The sequence below is a fragment of the Saccopteryx leptura genome, chromosome 6 (genome assembly GCF_036850995.1).
Source record: "Saccopteryx leptura isolate mSacLep1 chromosome 6, mSacLep1_pri_phased_curated, whole genome shotgun sequence".
Taxonomy (NCBI): domain Eukaryota; kingdom Metazoa; phylum Chordata; class Mammalia; order Chiroptera; family Emballonuridae; genus Saccopteryx; species Saccopteryx leptura.
Window position 1 is genome coordinate 45946543 of NC_089508.1, and position 19145 is coordinate 45965687.

The window sequence follows — 19145 nt, forward strand, 5'->3', positions numbered from 1 at the left end:
TAATGACCTGAAAAAATATCAGCTAACTGAAATTACCTATCTAAGATTAAATACCTGGCTATGTTTTAAAAATAATTTTCTAATACTTAACTCTAGCAACCCTTAAAACATCATAATAATATCCTCCAGATAAGACTTAGATATTTATATTTTTAGAAACTAACTGGGGAGTGGCATTGTATCTCATAACCAAACCCTTAGGTGAAGAAATGTCTTTTGTTTACATGTTTTTCTGACTGCCTAAGAAAATTTGTACTTCTCACTAATAAAGAAAAATCAAAAGCCCTCAAGCATTACATCTTTTAGAGGAAAATGAATACATAGCAATCCTTGGGGAAAGTCCAGATTGTATAAAAAGGTAGGCAATGCTGGGATGAATTCTTTGCATGCATGTAACATATTGCACATAGTAGGCACTATTTTTCTTTATTTTTCATTATAAAAGTGTATGTGAAAGAATGGTATTTTAATTCAAACGAAGAAAACAGAATCAGAAGAAAAAACTTTCTTCTTTAAAAATATCTCATATGTATTAGTATTTGACACAACCCTTTCAAATGCATTCTGTCATTTGGTTTTGCAACAAACCTATGAGATAAGTATTCATGGACCAAACCTACAGCAAAAGAAATAAACTCGGAGAGATTACACAGTGGGTAAGATCACCTAGTTAGGAAGTAGCAAACTCAGACTTTAACTCAAGTTTCTAATTTCATATCCTGTGCCTTTCACTTTTCTTCCAGGCCATACGGAAGCCTATCTCTCACACCACATCTTTCAGGGGACTTTGTCAACTGGGTTTATGTTACAATAAAATGTAACTTTCCTGCATGATTGCTTGATCTTGAACTGTTGTAGCTGATCAAGGCCTATTTGTAGCTAGAGTATAAATGGAGGCAAATAATATACTTTGATCTCATTACACATGATCTATTTCCAAGCTGCAGTTCCTATAGTGTATACTTGCTAACTATCATCTAATATTAAGTGGCAGGAAAAGATTTTACTCCATTTATTTTCTTGCTCAGTTAGAATGGCCAAGAAGAAGCAACTGAATTACCATTGAATTTATCACCATAAATGTTATCATCAGGAAATTGTTGGATTTGATGTTATCATTTCTGTAATTGCAAAAGAAATAGCTATTCCACCAGCAGTTACCACAATATGGGAGTAATTGCTACACTATTACGGAATAGTGGCATGATATGGTTATTCTTTTCATGCAAGCTATAAATTATGTACTAAACATAATATAATTTATAATGAAAAACTTCACATGGCTTAAAGTAGCTACCAAATCCAAATGGAGCTCTGTGGTCGTTGCAAAGTAATTACATAATTATTTAAGCCTCACAAACTTAGAAATTACAAAGTACTTATAAAAAGCATTACCACGAGAAGTTAAATGGAACTTAAAATAGTTCCTAACCCAATTTGGGTAATTTTTTTTTGTTGTGCTAAATGGCAATCCCATCATTATCTTTTTCTGAGATAGCATCTAATGTATTTCAACAAGTGCTTCTCATTTGTGTTTATTCATACCATCGTAGACTCTCAGTGTTGGGGGCGGGAATTTAAACCCATTCTTTACCCAAACTAGGAGCCTATTTTGCAGCATCAAGACACCTAGTTATTGAGCTTCTTCAACCAAGGCAGCCCAGAACTTCATAAATTAGTAAACCGAGTCAATTAATTGTTCAGGATTCTTTGGCTGCATGTGAGGGGAGACTCAGCTCACACTGACTTAAGGGTAGGAAGAAGCTTACAAGTTTCGGTAATCGAAAGGTCCAAGGACACTCACTGGCTTTGTGCTTGGCTCAACCTAGGTGTTAAAATGATGTTGTAGGTATTCAATATCTCTTTAAATATCAATTTGAATTTCTCTGTTGGCTGCATTCTCAGACAGGCTCCCCCGTTAGTGGAAGATGTCCATCTGAAGATTCAGGTACAACCTACCAGTTCAGGAATTTCAGGAGACAGAATTTCTCTTTTCCAGTGGTTCCAAAAAGAGAGTTGGAATGTTCTGATCGGGGTGTTTTGCATCACATGCCCTTCCCTGGATCAATCACTGTATACAGGTGTTCATGGGCCACTGTAAAAGCCCTAGAACAAGAAGGTTAGGATCATTCCTAAAAGAACATTATGATACTGTTAATAAAAGAAGAGAAAATAAAAGCTGAGCAGAGAAATACAACAGATGTCCATGACAGGCAAGATTTATTATTTTTCCTCTAATAGAGATATTTCTCATCTTTCCCTTTCATAGTGGAGGACTGGCCTCTGGGAGATGAGTTCTGGTGAAAATAAAATGGATCCGGTCAAAAAATTGGCCCAATCTGGAAGCTGACATCCCTACTGTTGGCATTTACCATGGGCATGCCAGAAGGTTAATTACAAGTTTACAGAAGCTCTTCTTTTATTTTTCCTCTAAAATGCAGTTACTCTGGACACAATGTTCTCTAGCTTCAATCCACAGAGCATTGATTCATCAGCACCGATCTTTCAAAAATACTTAAATTTTCCTTCTGGTTTTTTTTTTTTTCTTTAAATAGTAGTCAGGCATGACTCAGGATCTCTGCTGACACCATTGAAGGTTCACAGAACACTCTGGTGAACCACAAAGCCCTTCTATACATACTGACAACCTGAGAATCACAGGACCAGGGTAAGGAGAGTCTTATACTCATATGGACAAGGAGTAAACTGTGTGGTGCTAGAGAAACTCTCCACTTAGTTCTCGGGTGTAGCAGGCATCTGTTACCCCTCTGACTGCCAAGCATCTACCCCTCATTTCTAATGGGCAATTATCTCCTTATGGGTTTTGGTGGGAGTTACAGAGATCTTTCATCACAGAAGCTAAAGATGCCCCAAACTCACTTTCCCAGTCCCCTTTACAGCTAGTGTGTGGGCCTATGACCGACCTAAGTTCCACCAATCAAATTCACCTATTTGCAAGGAAATAAGTGAATTCCTGGCAGTGGAGGCCATTGCTATGAGATCAAGTTCTTGGAGCAGCGGACCGGCAGTGCCATCAACAGTGCCCAGTATCTGGGGTCATTTCAGCTTAAGTTCATGTGTAGGGCTCAGTGATAGCCTCTCCAGCCAGGGCCAGCCCTCTTGAACCCACTAAGCAGTGCAACTTTGGTATTGATCGTGACCACAGAAAGGGACCTCATGGCTAAATTTAAAAAAAAAAACAAAAAATATGACATTTCAGCAATGCCTAAGTGCCTCAGAGAGGATAGTGAATTTTCTGTCACACCTTTGCCTTTCTAAAAATTGGTGATTGTCTCCTGTGGTACTACGGAAATTTACTCAGAAGCCAAAGACATATGTGCTTATTTTTCTTTGGGACAATAATTAAATCTGTCACCAAGCAAATAACTTAGACTATCTCTGGAAAACAGTGAAGCCTCAGGAGGAGATTTTAAAATTGTGGTATTGACTGTGACCACAGAGCCTCTGGGCCTGGATTTCCAGCACACCAAGACTTTCTGTGAGCTCCCCATTAGCTGTTCTTTTCTGAAATCGGTCAGAATCAGTCTCTGTTGCTTACATCCAGAAACTCAGACTGATATAGAAGTTCTTGTCTCATTCAGTTTAGAAAGACTTTCCAGCGTGATGTTTAAGAGAACAGGCTGCAATCCTGTCTCTCACATAATAACTATTCTCACATGCAGTTGTCTTTGTGAGTGGCCGGAGCAATATCTACTTACTAAATCTGTCACCAAGCAAATAACTTAGACTATCTCTGGAACACAGTGAAGCCTCAGGAGGAGATTTTAAAATTGTGGAAGAATTCTTGGTGCAGTGTCCTGGCTTCCGAAGCTATAAGAAGCATTTGCTGTCCTAGAGGGATAAAATGAGGGATTTATATTCAAAAATGAAAAATTCTATTCATAAAGAACATTTAAGCATTTAAATATTTTTTATCATTTTCTAATCTATTTAAATAAGTCTTTCCAAAATAGTGGCTTTCATAAAGCCCAACTTGGAGGGTAAGTGACTGACTACTAGGTGTTTCTGAGATATCTCCCTGTGGGGGTGAGTGCCTTCCTGTGGATTAGTTTATAGCTTGATCTCTATAAAAATGTAAAAATATACGGTGTGATTCCCCTCATTTAGACTTTACTGTGCTTCCATGGGTCTGATAAGATGTTGGTGTAAAGGTATGAAACAATGAGGATAGCTTGTAAATCCTGAGCAGGAAGGGGACCTCATGGCTAAATTAAAAAACAAAACAAAAAATATGACATTTCAGCAATGCCTGAGTGCCTCGGAGAGGAGCGTGAATTTTCTGTCACACCTTTGCCTTTCTAAAAATTGGTGATTGTCTCCTGTGGTACTACGGAAATTTACTCAGAAGCCAAAGACATATGTGCTTATTTTTCTTTGGGACAATAATTATAGCAGAAAATGCTCCCTGCCTACACCCTCAATCCTCCTACAATTGTCCCAGAAATTGGAGATGACAGCCATGGAAGAAGGATGGAGAAAGAAGAGAAAGGAAAAAAAGCCCACATTACTAACTTAATAACCAGAAGAACATCCAAATAGGGGCAGTTTTCTTACAACACCACATACAATTTCTTAAACAGAGTCATTCTGTGGCTTATAATCAAGTGTCTGAATTCTGAATTTATAGGCCCCAGGATGGTAAGTGTGGTTATATGGTATTTAGCAATTTTGTGTGGTGTTGTGCTAAATATGGAAAACTTAGAGAAGTATTTCGGGGCTTTTCCTTTGAGTCTATGCTGAAAATTGAGTTGGGTGACAGCTAAAAAAAAACACCCGCCTGGCAAGGGGCAATCAGGTTTATCTGCTTGGGAGCTTTAGTTTGGTTTGAGAAATGTCTCTTCAGAATATGTCTAAATTAACTTTCTTTGTGCTCATATTGTGATCATATCTCAAAATCTTGAAATGCCTAATACATGGAGATGAATTTCTGCTCAATATAAAAATAGAGGATGTCCTGATAGTTACAGTCTGCTCAGTGGCTGGAGATGAGGTCTCTTCATCCTGTCTGGAGGTTTTAGCACAGAAGGAAGGCTCCCTAGCCAGGGCCTTGGCTCTGGAAGCGTTTCCCAAAGTGCTTAGGAGCAAGGACATACAATGGAAAAAATTGAAGTCTGACAGGCTGGGGTTCAAAGGTTTGCTCTGCCCCTTGCTGACACAGAATTTGAGAGGGGAAAAAAATCAGTAGCCTATATAACAGGACTTCCAAACCTAAGTGTCAATGGTGGGATTATGAATTTGATATAAAATTAAAATGTTAACACATGGGTAGTCAACCTTTTTTATACCTACCGCCCACTTTTGTATCTCTGTTAGTAGTAAAATTTTCTAACACCGGTTCCACAGTAATGGTGATTTATAAAGTAGGGAAGTAATTTTACTTTATAAAATTTATAAAGCAGAGTTACAGCAAGTTAATGCATATAATAATAATTACTTACCAAGTACTTTATGTTAGATTTTTCGCTAAGTTTGGAAGAATAAATCTTTATAAAACAACTTACTATAGTTAAATCTATCTTTTTATTTATACTTTGGTTGCTCCGCTACCTCCCATCATGAAAGCTGGAACGCCCACTAGTGGGCGTTCCTATACCAAATGCCCCCCCCCCCCTTTTTTCAGGATCTGTGGTGGTTTAGAAATTTCCAAATCAATGATCTTTTAAATTATCTTTTACATCAACTAAAAATTATATGAGGTGCTCAGTGTATCTTCTCCAGAGTCAACCCTCCTTTTTGATCTCAAATCATATTAATGTACCCCAACCTCCCACCATTTTTACCACACTTGATTCAAAAAGTCTTTTTGGCTATTTTTAAAACTCAAATGCATCCTGAAAGTAAAAAAGATTCATTACTTTTGAGGATATTAAATGAATTACCCTGGGTTCTAAAAACATCTCCAGATAAATGTTTTGAGTCAACATAACAGAATACAAAGAACGCAAGCTTAGTCTCAAATTGTATTTTGACCAACCACTGGATTTGCCATCAGACCTGGCTGTTGCCTTTTTGGAGGAAAATGGTTTAGTTTTCTATTTTATAAAATGGAGATAAAGCTTACCTCCTATGAATACTGTAAGATTAGAGAAGCATCCATAGCAGGGTCCAGCACATAATAGGAGTTCAATAAAACAGAAAAAAACCCCTGATTTTCCTAGGTATGCAGTTGCCTTAAGGTAAACACTTTAAAGGAAAAAATACTTGTTTCACATGTGTAAGTTGTGGTTAAAGCATTGGTTTTATTTCCCTGTGGTTAAATCAACTGTGTACCCTTGGGACATTTTTAGATGGATATTTCCTAAGTTCATGCATTTCTAGTGCATGTATTCATTCACCAATTCAACAATACTCTTAAACATACTCATTACTGTAATTTATTCGGAATGTCCCTAGATAATGAGCTTCAGAGAATGTTGCCAAGTTGGCATACTCCCTCCTCTCCCAACCAGAACTCCGAGAAGAGCTGAAATGTTAATGTTAGATAGTGTTCTTACCATAGAGAGATACAAATAACTGTAATGGAAAACAACAGCAAAGCTGTGCTTGTGATGTGACGTTGACAACTCCCCCTTCCCTACCCCCAAGTTCCTGTCCTTGACAGTGTTCATCACTAGTCCTGAGGATGGCGGAAAAGGTGCGAGTTCTTCCTCTGGAGATTTCTTGCTTTGGTATCTGTGGCCTGTCCTTTGTCCTGTCTTCTTGGTTCCAGAGGACATTGAGGAGCTGCTATATGCCCCAGCCCTGTGCCTGTCTATCTTTTTTGGGTTACGGACAGAGCCCTGTCGTTCCTCAGAGAAAAGGTCTGTATTTAGTTTTTTCTCTCCCTCCCACATTCAGCACCATCCTCATGGCCACCATTTCTTTGCTGGACAGACAGCCATTATGGTTTCCCTATGCTCGCTTCTCTCAATCTCTGCTCATTATATATCGCCATGGCATGTATCAGCCGTGTCACCCATTGATTGAATAGCTACCACATTTCATGACATAACTTTCTAATTGATGTGAGTGAGGTAGGTGCAAAAGTTATTGAAAGTCAAAAAAAGGTGAAAGAATAATTAGTTTAGCCTAGAGAGACTTAGGTGGATTTCACAGAGGAGCTAGGACTAGACAGATGACTCAGAACATGACAAAGAGGGGAGAGAATGGAATTTCAGGCAGAAGGTGTGAATGTATGACAATCCATAGGGTGAGGAAAGAATTTCACTCTGAGTGACAGGTGGAATGTATGGTAGAGAATGACTAGAGATGAGACAGGGGAGGGAAGTCTGGCCACATCACAAGGAGCTAACCGAGGCAGCGTGCAGAGTTCACAGTTACAGTGTTGGCAATAGGAAGTCACCAAACAGGTTGGACAGGGCAGTGACATGATAGAGCTGCACTTTAAAAACGAATGTTTTAGCACTGTGAGGGCAAACTGAAAAGAACAGAGTCTAGAGTCTAGAGACAGAGAAATTAGTCAAGAGTGATTTGAGAGATCCAAGGGAGCAAAAATGAGTGCCAACCATGGCTGGCAAGAAAAAAAAGAGGATGGGATTGAATGAAGAGAGACTTCAAAGAGAAAGTTACAGGGTAAGATGACCAACTGAAACTGAAAATAGAAGGCGTTCAAGATAATTCTGAAATGACGTTTTTAGTTCGAGTATTCTAGATAGATAGAAAATTCATCCATTTATATCTTCCATATCTCTTACATATCTTTAGACACAGGTACTTTCATCTTATTTTCATCAGTACTCTTTTTTAAATCTAAACACCTGCATATAATATACCACCATGATGACGAACCCCTCAATACATGCACAATAGGCTAGAAGAACTTCAAGGAGCTCATCATTTTCTCAGAAGAGCTGGGCATCTGGAATAAGTTACAGGGAGGTTATGGAATTTTCTTCCCTGGAGGTCTTTTACAACAAGCTAGATACCCATCTGTCCGTGATGGCTTACGTGTGGTCCTTTCTGAAGCCTGGGAGGTGGCCTATTTGAGTTCTCGTGATCTCTTCCAGGCTTACAATTCTATGCTTCTACATCATTTTATGGCTTAACCCCAAGGTATATTATTCATTTGATAAAATAAATAATAAGATGAAGCTTGGAATTTTTTATGGACACTGTCATAGAATGTATTCTGGAAATTCTTAAAATTAACCAGCGAGTCCATTGAATAAATTGTGAATGACGTTATGGGTCAGGATTTCCCAAAGCGTGTTGGATAGGACTAGTATTGCAATATTCTTGTTACAAAAAAAAAAAAAAAAAGAAAGAAAAAATTCACAGCATGCATTATTAGCATATTGAAACCCTAAGGTGTCCAATAGAAGAGAAGCTTTTTGATTTTCACCTAGAGCTTCTCAAAACTTTTAGAATATCTATATGTATCTGCAACTATGTTTTTGACTATCAATCTCTTTCTCTCTCTCTCTCTATTTCTATCTTCTTTTTAACTTCCTATAAAGATGGGGTTTCATAAGATACACTTTGGTAAATATTATTCTGACTTATTCTTCTTATCATAAGAAAATCTGGGTTGGGCATATTACCAGTAACAGTTAAGCTTGTCCAAGGATGATCTTTGGTTAATCTGATAATTGAGTTATTTTAAAATTACAGTTTGTTTCTCTTTAAAATGGAGATAATAACACCTACCTCATATGGTTGTTAAGAGGATTAAATAAAAGCAAACGTGTAAAGCACCTGGCACAGGGCCTGGTACCTTGTAAGTGTTCCATAAACGTTAACTTCCTACCCTTTGGTTCTCCATTAAATTTTAATATCTAATGCATCTTACTAATAAATAGTTGGGGTGCAAAACTGTTTAAGCAATTCAAACCTTTGCTTCTGCTAAAAGATTGGTATGTTATCCTGTGTTAAGTTAAAATGCAGAAGGTCGGCCTGAACTGTGATGGTGCAGTGGATAAAGCGTCAACCTGGAACCCTGAGGTTGCCAGTTCGAAACCCTGGGCTTGCCTGGTCAAGGCACATATGGGAGTTGATGCTTTCTGCTCCTCCCCCTCCTCTTCTTTCTCTCTCTCTCTCTCTCTTTCTCTCTCTCTCTCTCTCTCTCTCCCCCTCCTCCCTCTCTAAAATGAATAAATAAAATCTTTAAAAAAAATAAAAATAAAATGCAGAAGGTTAAGTGATCGTCCTTCTATAATCAAAGCTATACGGAAATGTATGCATACGCACAAGGGCCACTAGAAGAAAATAAAAATATTTGTAATTAATGGCAGGATTATGAGCGGTATGCTTTGTTGTTGTTTTTTTTAACTAATGGACTTTATTTTTAGAGCAGTTTTAGGTTCGCAGGAAAACTGAGCATCTACTAGAAATTTTTGGAAAAAATTCACATCTTAGCAATTGCTGATACATCACTATGGTATATCTTTCTATTTGTCTTTTTTCATTTATTACATAATATTTTGTCATTTTTAGTGTATATTTCTTATAGACATTTTTTATTTTAGATATACGTATATATAATAAACATAAATATTTGTTTATTAATATTAAAAACATAAATATTTTATGTTTTCATGCTATATAGCAAATGGTATTGCTTTTTAAATTTTAATTTCAAATAGTCAATTGCTATTATATAAAAACACACCTGTTTTTTGTATATTGACCTTTTATTCTGGTCAACATACAACCTTACTAAATTCACTAATTAGTTCAAGCAGTGTTTTTGAAGATACGTTAGAATTTTATACATAGAAGCTTCTTGTCATATGCTAATGAAGAAAGTTTAACCTCTATCTGTTCCATATGCCTTTCATTGCCTTTTTGTATGTTGCTGAATTTAAATTATTAATGTTTTGTTAGTAATTTTTACATCTATGTTCATAAAGGATACATATCTTTAATGTCATTTCTAGTAATAGCTTTGTGTATGTTTTGGTAACAGGTTAACGTTAGCCTCCTAGATCGGATTGGGAAATAGCTCCGTATCGTTTGTTTCCTAAAAGAGTTTATGTAGAATTGGTATTATTTCTGCCTTAAACACCTGATACAATTCATTAGTGAAATTATCGGAACCTAGGGTTTTCTTTTAGGGGATATTTTCACTCTGATTTTAGTTTCAAAAATAAATGTAGGGCTGTTTAGCTCATGTTATGTATTTTGGTACATTGTGTCTTTCAAAAAACTTCATCTATTTCATCAAATTGAAGAATTTATCAACATACAGTTATTCAAAATATTGCCTTATATTCTTTTAACATCTGCAGACTCTGTAGTTATATTCCCTTTTTTATTCCTGATAGTGATAATTTGTGTCTTCTTTTTTTCTAATCAGCCAGTTTAGAGTTTTTAATCAATATTATAGATCTCAAATAACTAGCTTTTAGATTTATTTATTTTTCCCTACTGCTTTCATAGTTTTGTATTTCATTGATTTCTATAGTTTTTATTTTTACTTCCTTTTCTTTAAGTTAATTACTGTTGCTCCTTTTTTTCTAGTTTCTTTAAGTGGAAGTTTTGATCATTGATTTTACAATATTTTCTCTGTAAGAATATAATCATTTAATGCTATACATTGTTATATATACTACTTGTTATGAATCTCAGAACTTGATATATTGTATTTTTTCAATTCATATCAAATTATTTTCAAATTTCCCTTGTGGTGTTTCTTGAGCCATGAATTATTTACATATGTGTTGTTTAATTTCTAACTATTTATGAATTTTCCAGAAATATTTTCCATATGATTTCTAGTTTAATGTCACTGTTGTAGAGAAAATACTCAGTAAATGCTTAAAACCTTTTATATTTTTGAAAACTTGTTTTATAGCCCAGAATATTGTCTGTCTTTGTGAATACCCCATGTACATTTGATAAGATTATATACTATGCTGTTGTTAGGAGTTTTTATAATTGGAAATTAGGCTAAGTTGGTATCTTAGTCCACTGGGACTGCTATAAAGAAACTATCATAAATCATGGCCAGGTAACTCAGTTGATTAGAGAGTCATCCTAATATGCCAAGGTTGTGGATTCAATCTCTGGTCAGGGCACATGCAAGAATCAATCAATAATGCATAAATGAATAGAACAACAAATTTATGTTTCTCTCCACCTCCCTTTCTCCTCGAAAATCAATAAATATTAAAAAGAGCCTATCACAGACTGGGTGACTTAAGCATAAACATTTATTTTCACAGTTCTGGAGGCTGGGAAGTTCCAGATTAATGCTGCTAGCAGATTCAGTGTCTGATGAATACTCACTTCTGGTTTGCAGATGGTTGTCTTCTTGCTGTATCCTTACATGATGGAAGGTTGGGAGCAAGAGAAAGCTCCTTTGTCCTTAGTAACCCTTCTCTATCCTGGGTAATAAATATTGTTTGTTCTGAAGTTTACTTTGTCTATACTCATCCAAGCTTTTTATGTTATATCTTTCTCCAACCTTTTACTTTTAACCTATATCTTTATAGTTAAAGTGGGATTCTTATAAAGAACATATGGTTATATCTTGCTTTTGTAGCCAATCTGATACTCTCTGCTTCTTAATTAGAATGTTTGAAACATTCTAAATTTAATATAATTATCAACAATCTGCTATAGGTTTTCTATTTGTTCTGCTATTTTTCTTTTCTTTTTTTCTTTATTCTTTTTTTAAATTTTTTTATTGATTTGAATTTATGTTTACATAGATTCTAGTGTTGCCCGGAATGCAACCCTCCTCCCCCGAATTCCCTTCAACATCTCCCTTGCCCCCCCTCCCACTAAGCCCTCCCCCCTTCCTTTCAGGTTTATCCCATCCTATCATCCCCTTTCCCTCTGTTCTCTTTCCCTCTGGTCCCTTTGATCTCTCCTCTGTCTCAATTTCGTTTCTCAGTTCACGTTGTTCATTGGATTCCTCAAATGAGTGAGGTCATATGATAATTTTCTTTTTCTGCCTGGCTTATTTCACTTAACATAATAGTTTCCAGATTCATCCATGTTGTTGCAAAAGGTAAGATTTCTTTTTCATGGCCCCATAGTATTCTATTGTATATATGTACCACTGCTTTTTAATCCACTTGTCCACTGTTGGACACTTAGGCTGTTTCCAGATCTTCGCTATTGTGAACAATGCTGTCATAAACATGGGGGTGCATTTCTCCTTTTCAAACAGTGCTACAATGTTCTTGGGGTAAATTCCTAAAAGTGGGATAGCTAGGTCAAAAGGCAGTTTGATTTTTAATTTTTTGAGTAATCTCCATACTGTTTTCCACAGTGGCTGCACCAGTCTGCATTCCCACCAGCAGTGCAGGAGGGTTCCCTTTTCTCCACATCCTCGCCAGCACTTCTGTGTTGTTTTGTTGATGAGCGCCATTCTGACTGGTGTGAGGTGATATCTCATTGTGGTTTTAATTTGCATTTCTCTAATGATTAGTAATGTTGAACATTTTTTCATATGTATATTGGCCATCTGTATGTCCTCTTTGGAGAAGTGTCTATTCATTTCTTTTGTCCATTTTTTGATTGGATTGTTTGTCATCCTGGTGTTGAGTTTTAAAAGTTCATTGTAAATTTTGGTTATTACCCCTTATCAGATGTATTGTTGAATATGTTCTCCCATTGTTTAGTTTGCCTTTTTATTCTGTTCTTATTGTCTTTAGCTATGCAAAAAGCTTTTTAGTTTGATATAGTCCCATTTGTTTATCCTGTCTTTTATTTCACTTGCCCATGGAGATAAATAGGCAAATACATTGTTGCGAGAATGTTGGAGAGCTTACTTCCTATGTTTTCTTCTAAGATGCTTATGGTTTCACAGCTTACATTTAAGTCTTTTATCCATTTTGAATTTATTTTTGTGAATGGTGTAAGTTGGTGGTCTAGTTTCATTTTTGCTGGTAGCTGTTCAATTTTCCCCACACCATTTGTTAAAGAGACTGTCTTTACTCCATTGTATGCTCTTACTTCCTTTGTCAAATATCAGTTGTCCATAAAGGTGTGGGTTTGTTTCTGGGTTCTCTGTTCTGTTCCAGTGATTCATATAACTGTTCATATGCCAGTACCAAGCTGTTCTGAGTACAATGGCCTTGTAGTATAACTTGGTATCAGGAAGCGTGATATCTCCCACTTTATTCTTCTTTTTCAAGATTGCTGAGGCTATTCGTGTTCTTTTTTGGTTCCATATAAATTTTTGGAGTATGTTTTCTATATCATTGAAGTAACTCATTGGTATTTTAATTGATATTGCATTGAATTTATAAATTGCTTTGGGTAATATAGACATTTTAATGATGTTTATTCTTCCTAACCATGAGCATGGTATATGCTTCCACTTGTTTGTATCATCCTTGATTTCTTTTATCAATGTTTTATAATTTTCTGAGTATAAATATTTAATCTCCTTGGTTAAATTTTTTCCTAGGTACGTTATTTTTATTTTTGTTGCAATAGTGAAGGGGATTGCTTCCTTAATTTCTCTTTCTGACAGTTCATTGTTGGTGTATAAAAATGCCTCTGATTTCTGAGTATTAATTTTATATCCTGCCACCTTGTTGAATTCATTTATCAGGTCCAGTAGTTTTTTGACTGAGACTTTAGGGTTTTCTATATACAATATCATATCATCTGCAAATAATGATAGTTTTACTTCTTCTTTTCCAATTTGGATGCCTTTTATTTTTTCTTGTTGTCTGATTGCTGTGGCTAGGACTTCCAGAACTATCTTGAATAAGAGTGGTGAGCCCTGGCTGGTTGGCTCAGCGGTAGAGCGTCGGCCTGGCGTGTGGGGGACCTGGGTTCGATTCCCGGCCAGGGCACATAAGAGAAGCGCCCATTTGCTTCTCCACCCCCCCCTCCTTCCTCTCTGTCTCTCTCTTCCCCTCCCGCAGCCAAGGCTCCATTGGAGCAAAGATGGCCCGGGCGCTGGGGATGGCTCCTTGGCCTCTGCCCCCAGGCGCTAGAGTGGCTCTGGTCACGGCAGAGGGACGCCCCAGAGGGGCAGAGCATCGCCCCCTGGTGGGCAGAGCGTCGCCCCTGGTGGGCGTGCTGGGTGGATCCCGGTCGGGCACATGCGGGAGTCTGTTTGACTGTCTCTTCCCATTTCCAGCTTCAGAAAAATACAAAAAAAAAACCCCCACAAAACCCTAATCCATAAAAAAAAAAAAAAAAAAGAGTGGTGAAAGGGGATACCTCTGCCTTGTTCCTGATCTTACGGGGATTGATTTTAATTTTTACCCATTGAGTATGATGTTGGCTGTGGGTTTGTCATAGATGGCCTTTATCACATTGAGGTATGTTCCTTGTATTCCCACTTTGCTGAAAGTTTTGATCATGAATGGGTGCTGGATTTTATCAAATGCTTTTTCTGCACCTATTGAAATTATCATGTGGTTTTTCTCCTTCCTTTTGTTTATGAGATGATATCACATTAATTGATTTGTGAATATTGTACCAGCCTTCCCTCCCCAGAATAAATCCCACTTGGTCATGATGTATGATTTTTTTCATATATTGATGGATCTGGTTTGCTAATATTTTGTTGAGGATTTTTACATCTAAATTCATCAGGGATATTGGCCTATAATTTTCTTTCTTTGTGTTGTCTTTGCCTAGTTTTGGAATCAGAATTATGCTCACCTCATAAAAGAAGTTTGGAAGTCTTCCTTCCTCTTGAATTTTTTGAAATAGCTTGAGAAGGATAGGAGTTAGTTCTTCTTTGAATATTTGGTAGAATTCACTTGTGAAGCCATAAGACCCCGGGCTTTTGTCTGTTGGGAGTTTTTTAATAACTGTTTTGATCTCATTTGTTGTAATTGGTCTGTTTAGGTTTTCTGAATCTTCCAGATTGATTTTTAAAATATTATGTTTCTAGGAATTTGTTCATTTCATCTAGGTTGTCTAATTTTTTGGCATACAGTTCTTCATAGTAATTTCTTAAAATCCTTTGTATTTCTGTTGTGTTAGTTGTTATTTCTCTACTTTCATTTCTAATTTTATTTATTTGAGTCCTCTCTCTTTTTTTCTTGGTGAGTCTGGTTAAAGGTTTATCGATCTTGTTTACTTTTTCAAAGAACCAGCTCTTGGTTTCATTGATACTCTGTATTGTTTCTTTAGCCTCTATGTCATTTATTTCCACTCTGATCTTTATTATTTCCTTCCTTCTACTACCTCTGGGCTTTACTTGCTGATTTTTTCTAATTCTTTTAGGTGAGGGGTTAAGTTGTTTATTTGAACTTTTTCTATCTTTTTAAGGTATGCCTATCATGCTATGAACTTCCCTCGCAGGACTGCTTTTTCTGTGTTCCATAAATTTTGAGTTGTTGTATGCTCATTATCATTCATTTCTAGGATTTTTTTATTTCTTCTTTGATCTCATTGTTAACCCATTCATTATTTAATAACATGCTATTTAGTTTTCAAGTGTTTGAGTATTTTTCGGTTTTTCTGTTGTGGCTGATTTCTAATTTCATGCCATTGTGATCAGAGAAAATGCTTGATATGATTTCAATCTTCTTAAATTTGTTGAGACTGCTTTTTTTCCCTAACATGTGGTCTATCGTAGAGAATGTACCAGGAGCACTTGAAAAGAATGTATATTCTGCTGCTTTAGGGTGAAAGGTTCTGAAGATATCTATTAAATCCAGTTGATCTAGTGTGTCCTTTAAGTCTGCAGTTTCTTTGTTAATTTTCTTTCTTGAGGATCTATCTAGTGATGTTCGTGGGGTATTGAAATCCCCTACTATTATAGTATTGCTGTTGATCTCACCCTTTATATCCATCAAAGTCTGCTTTATGTTAAATACATATGCTCTTATGTTAGGTGCGTAGATATTTATAATGATTATATCTTCCTGTTGGATTGCTCCCTTTATCATTATATAGTGACCTTTTTTATTTCTTACTATAGCCTTTGTTTTAAAGTCCATTTTGTCTGATATAAGTATTGCTACCCCAGCTTTTTTTCATTTTCATGAAATATTTTTTTCCATCCTTTTGCCTTCAGTCTATGTGTGTCTTTTGTTTTAAAGTGTGTCTCTTGTAGACAGCATATGTACAGGTCCTGTTTTCTTATCCACGCTGCTACCCTGTGTCTTTTGATTGGATCATATAATCCATTCACATTTAAGGTTATTATTGATATGTAGTTGTTTATTGCCATTTTATTCTTTAAAGCTGTATTCCTCTTTTGCTTTATTTTTTCCCCACTTTGATCTGTTTACAACAGGCCCCTTAACATTTCTTGCAGCATTGGTTTGGTTGTAATGAATTCCTTGGGTTTTTTTGTGTCTGGGAAGCTTTTTATTTCTCCTTCAATTTTAAATGGTAGCCTTGCTGGATAAAGTAGTCTTGGATGTAGGCTCATGTTCTGCATTGCTTTGAATATTTCTTGCCATTTCCTTCTGGCCTCAAGTGTTTCTGTTGAGAAGTCAGCTGTCATCCTTATGGGGGCTTCTTTGTAGGTGTTAACCTTTTTTTCTCTAGCAGCTTTTAATATTTTTTCTTTATCACTTAGCTTTGGTATTTCAATTATGATGTGTCTTGGTGTAGGTTTCTTTGGGTTTCTCTTTAATGGAGTTCTCTGTGCTTCTTGAGCTTGTGAGACTTTTTCCTGCCTCAATTTAGGAAATTTTTCAGCTATGATTTGATTGAACACAGTTTCTATCCCATGTTCTTTTTCTTCTTCTTCAGGAACCCCTATGATGCAGATGTTATTTCTCTTCATGTTGTCACAGAGCTTTCTTAGAGTTTCCTCAGACTTTTTGAGTCTCTTTTCTTTTTTCTGCTCTGCTTCCATGCCTTCATTTATCTTGTCCTCTAACTCGCTGATTCAATCCTCAGCTTCATCCATCCTGCTTTTAATTCCTTCCATTGTGGTCTTCATTTCTAATACTGTATTTGTCATTTCTAACTGATTCTTTTTTAATATTCCAATGTCCTTTTTTATACTTGCTATCTCTTTATTTAGGTGTTTGTAATGACCATCTATTGTTGTTCTAAGATCTTTAAGCATCCTTACAATCAATATTTTAAACTCTACATCGGTAATTTGGTTATAGCTGACTCATTCAGGTCCTTTTCTGGGGATTTCTCTTGATTCATTTGGGTTGCATTTCTCTGCCTTCCCATTTTGTTTGTGTATAAGAAGGGTGTGGCCACTGGAGTCCAATGGGCGTGGCCTCTGTTTTCCCTAGATATGGTTTGTCTGCAGGCCTGCCACCCCCTCTGCCACTGCCTCAGGCGTTTGGGTATGGGCATTGCCGGCACCAGCCGCTGCAGCTGTGGTTTCAGTTTCCGCCTCTTCTCCACTGGAGGGGCTGTGTTTACATGCTTTGGTCTACAAGCCTCGGCAGGCCTTGGCCTTTGCCTCGTCCCTGCAGGTGGGGTTGCGCGCCACGCCCAGGGCTGCAAGCCTCAGCACAGAGGGCAGGGATGAGCACCATTGCTCAACTGTGGGTCTCTACCTGCTCCTGGGTTTTCGCCCTGCCCCACAGGCAGAGCTGGCTTGCATGTCAGGCTGCAAGCCTTGGCTCAGAGGGCCAGGCAGGGCTGTGCATCTGTGCTTGGTGGTGGGTTTCTGCCTCTTCCTGGGCTTACATCCTGCCCCCATGGGCAGAGCCGGCTCATGCGTTGGGCATGCCTCAGCTCACAGGATGGGAAGGGCTGCATGCCCACACTCGTTCCCGGTTTTCTGCCCCATTCCTGGGCTTTTGCCTTCCCCTGTGGGCAGGATTGCAAGCCAGCCCACAGCCGGGCTGGACAGCTTTCATGCATTCCCCCACCCTTGCTGGGAGAGACTGAGCTCACACTGGCCTCAGTCGTGGCCTGCTTGGCTTCTCCCCCCACTGACGGGACCACGCTTTCGTGTTCCACAGCCTCCCATCCTCCAATGAGCCCTCAGCAGTGTGGGTGAGGGCACTGCCCCTCAGACCCTAGCACTCAATACTGTTTTCCTGTAGTCTCCCTCCTTCTAAGTGACTTTGCTCTCAGTGCCACGGGAAAGCTTGTTTGGCTGGTGTCCTGCTTCCCTTTGCTGGTATTGCTGGTTCCAGGGGAATATTCACTTCAGATTTGGGGAGTGACTCAGCCCAGGGGTTAGGGTAGCTATCCCTCAAAGTGTTTCTCCCTATGCCTCCTAGATCACACTCTCTTCCTGCTACTCTGGTCCTCTCCTCTCTCCCGTCCCCTGGAGCCCTGGGTGAGTGGTTGTGAAAGAGGTTTTCTGCGTGGTCCCTTTAAGAAGAATCCTGGGTCTGAAAAATCTGTCTCTTTCTCACAAACAGTATTCTGACTTGTTTTGCAGCTAAATACTGTCCATACACCTCTTCTAGGGTCTGGGGCTGCAGGCTGGGGCTTTGTTCCTGGGGCTCAGGTCCCTCCCCTCTCTGCTATACTCGCTTCTCGCCATGTGAGTCTCTCCAGGCTGCTGTTCACTCCAGGGAGCTGGGCAGCCCTCTCTGCATTTCCACTTTTCCTACCGGTTTCATTGTGGCTTCTTTAGTGATCCTTGGTTGAAGAATCCTCTTAGTTTAGTCCAAAGTTGGTTTTCCCAGATGATGGTTTTTAAAATTAAGTTGTAATCTGCTTTGGTTCTGGGAGATGGAAGTTGTTATGTCCGCCTACTCCATCACCATCTTGCCGCCTCTGCTATTTTTCCTTTTTGTACTATTTTTCTACCTTCTTCTGCATTAACTGAGTATTTATTATGAAACTATTTTATCTCCACTGTTGGTTTGTTAGCTATACATCTTTGCTTTAATTTTATTAATTATTATTATTATTTTATTATTATTTACTCAAGATGAGGGATAGTAAACTTTTTCTATAAAGGGTCAGGTAGTAAATATTTTAGGTTTGTGTTATACTGCTCAACTTTGCCATTGTAGCTGAAAAGCATTCATGGACATCATGCAAAAGAATGCATAAATGTTCCAATGAAACTTTAACTACAAAGTGAGGCAGCAGGCCAGATTTGACTCACAGGTATAATTTGCCAACCCCTTTTATAAATTTTGCAATACATATCTTTGACTTAGCCAGTCTAAGTTCAAAAAATATTATACTACTTTATCTATAATGTAACAGCTCCTATTTCCCACCTCCCAAACATGGTGTTATTCTTATATATTTGAAATCTATATATGTTATCTTCCCCATAATTCATTGTTATTATTTTTCTTTAAACTTTA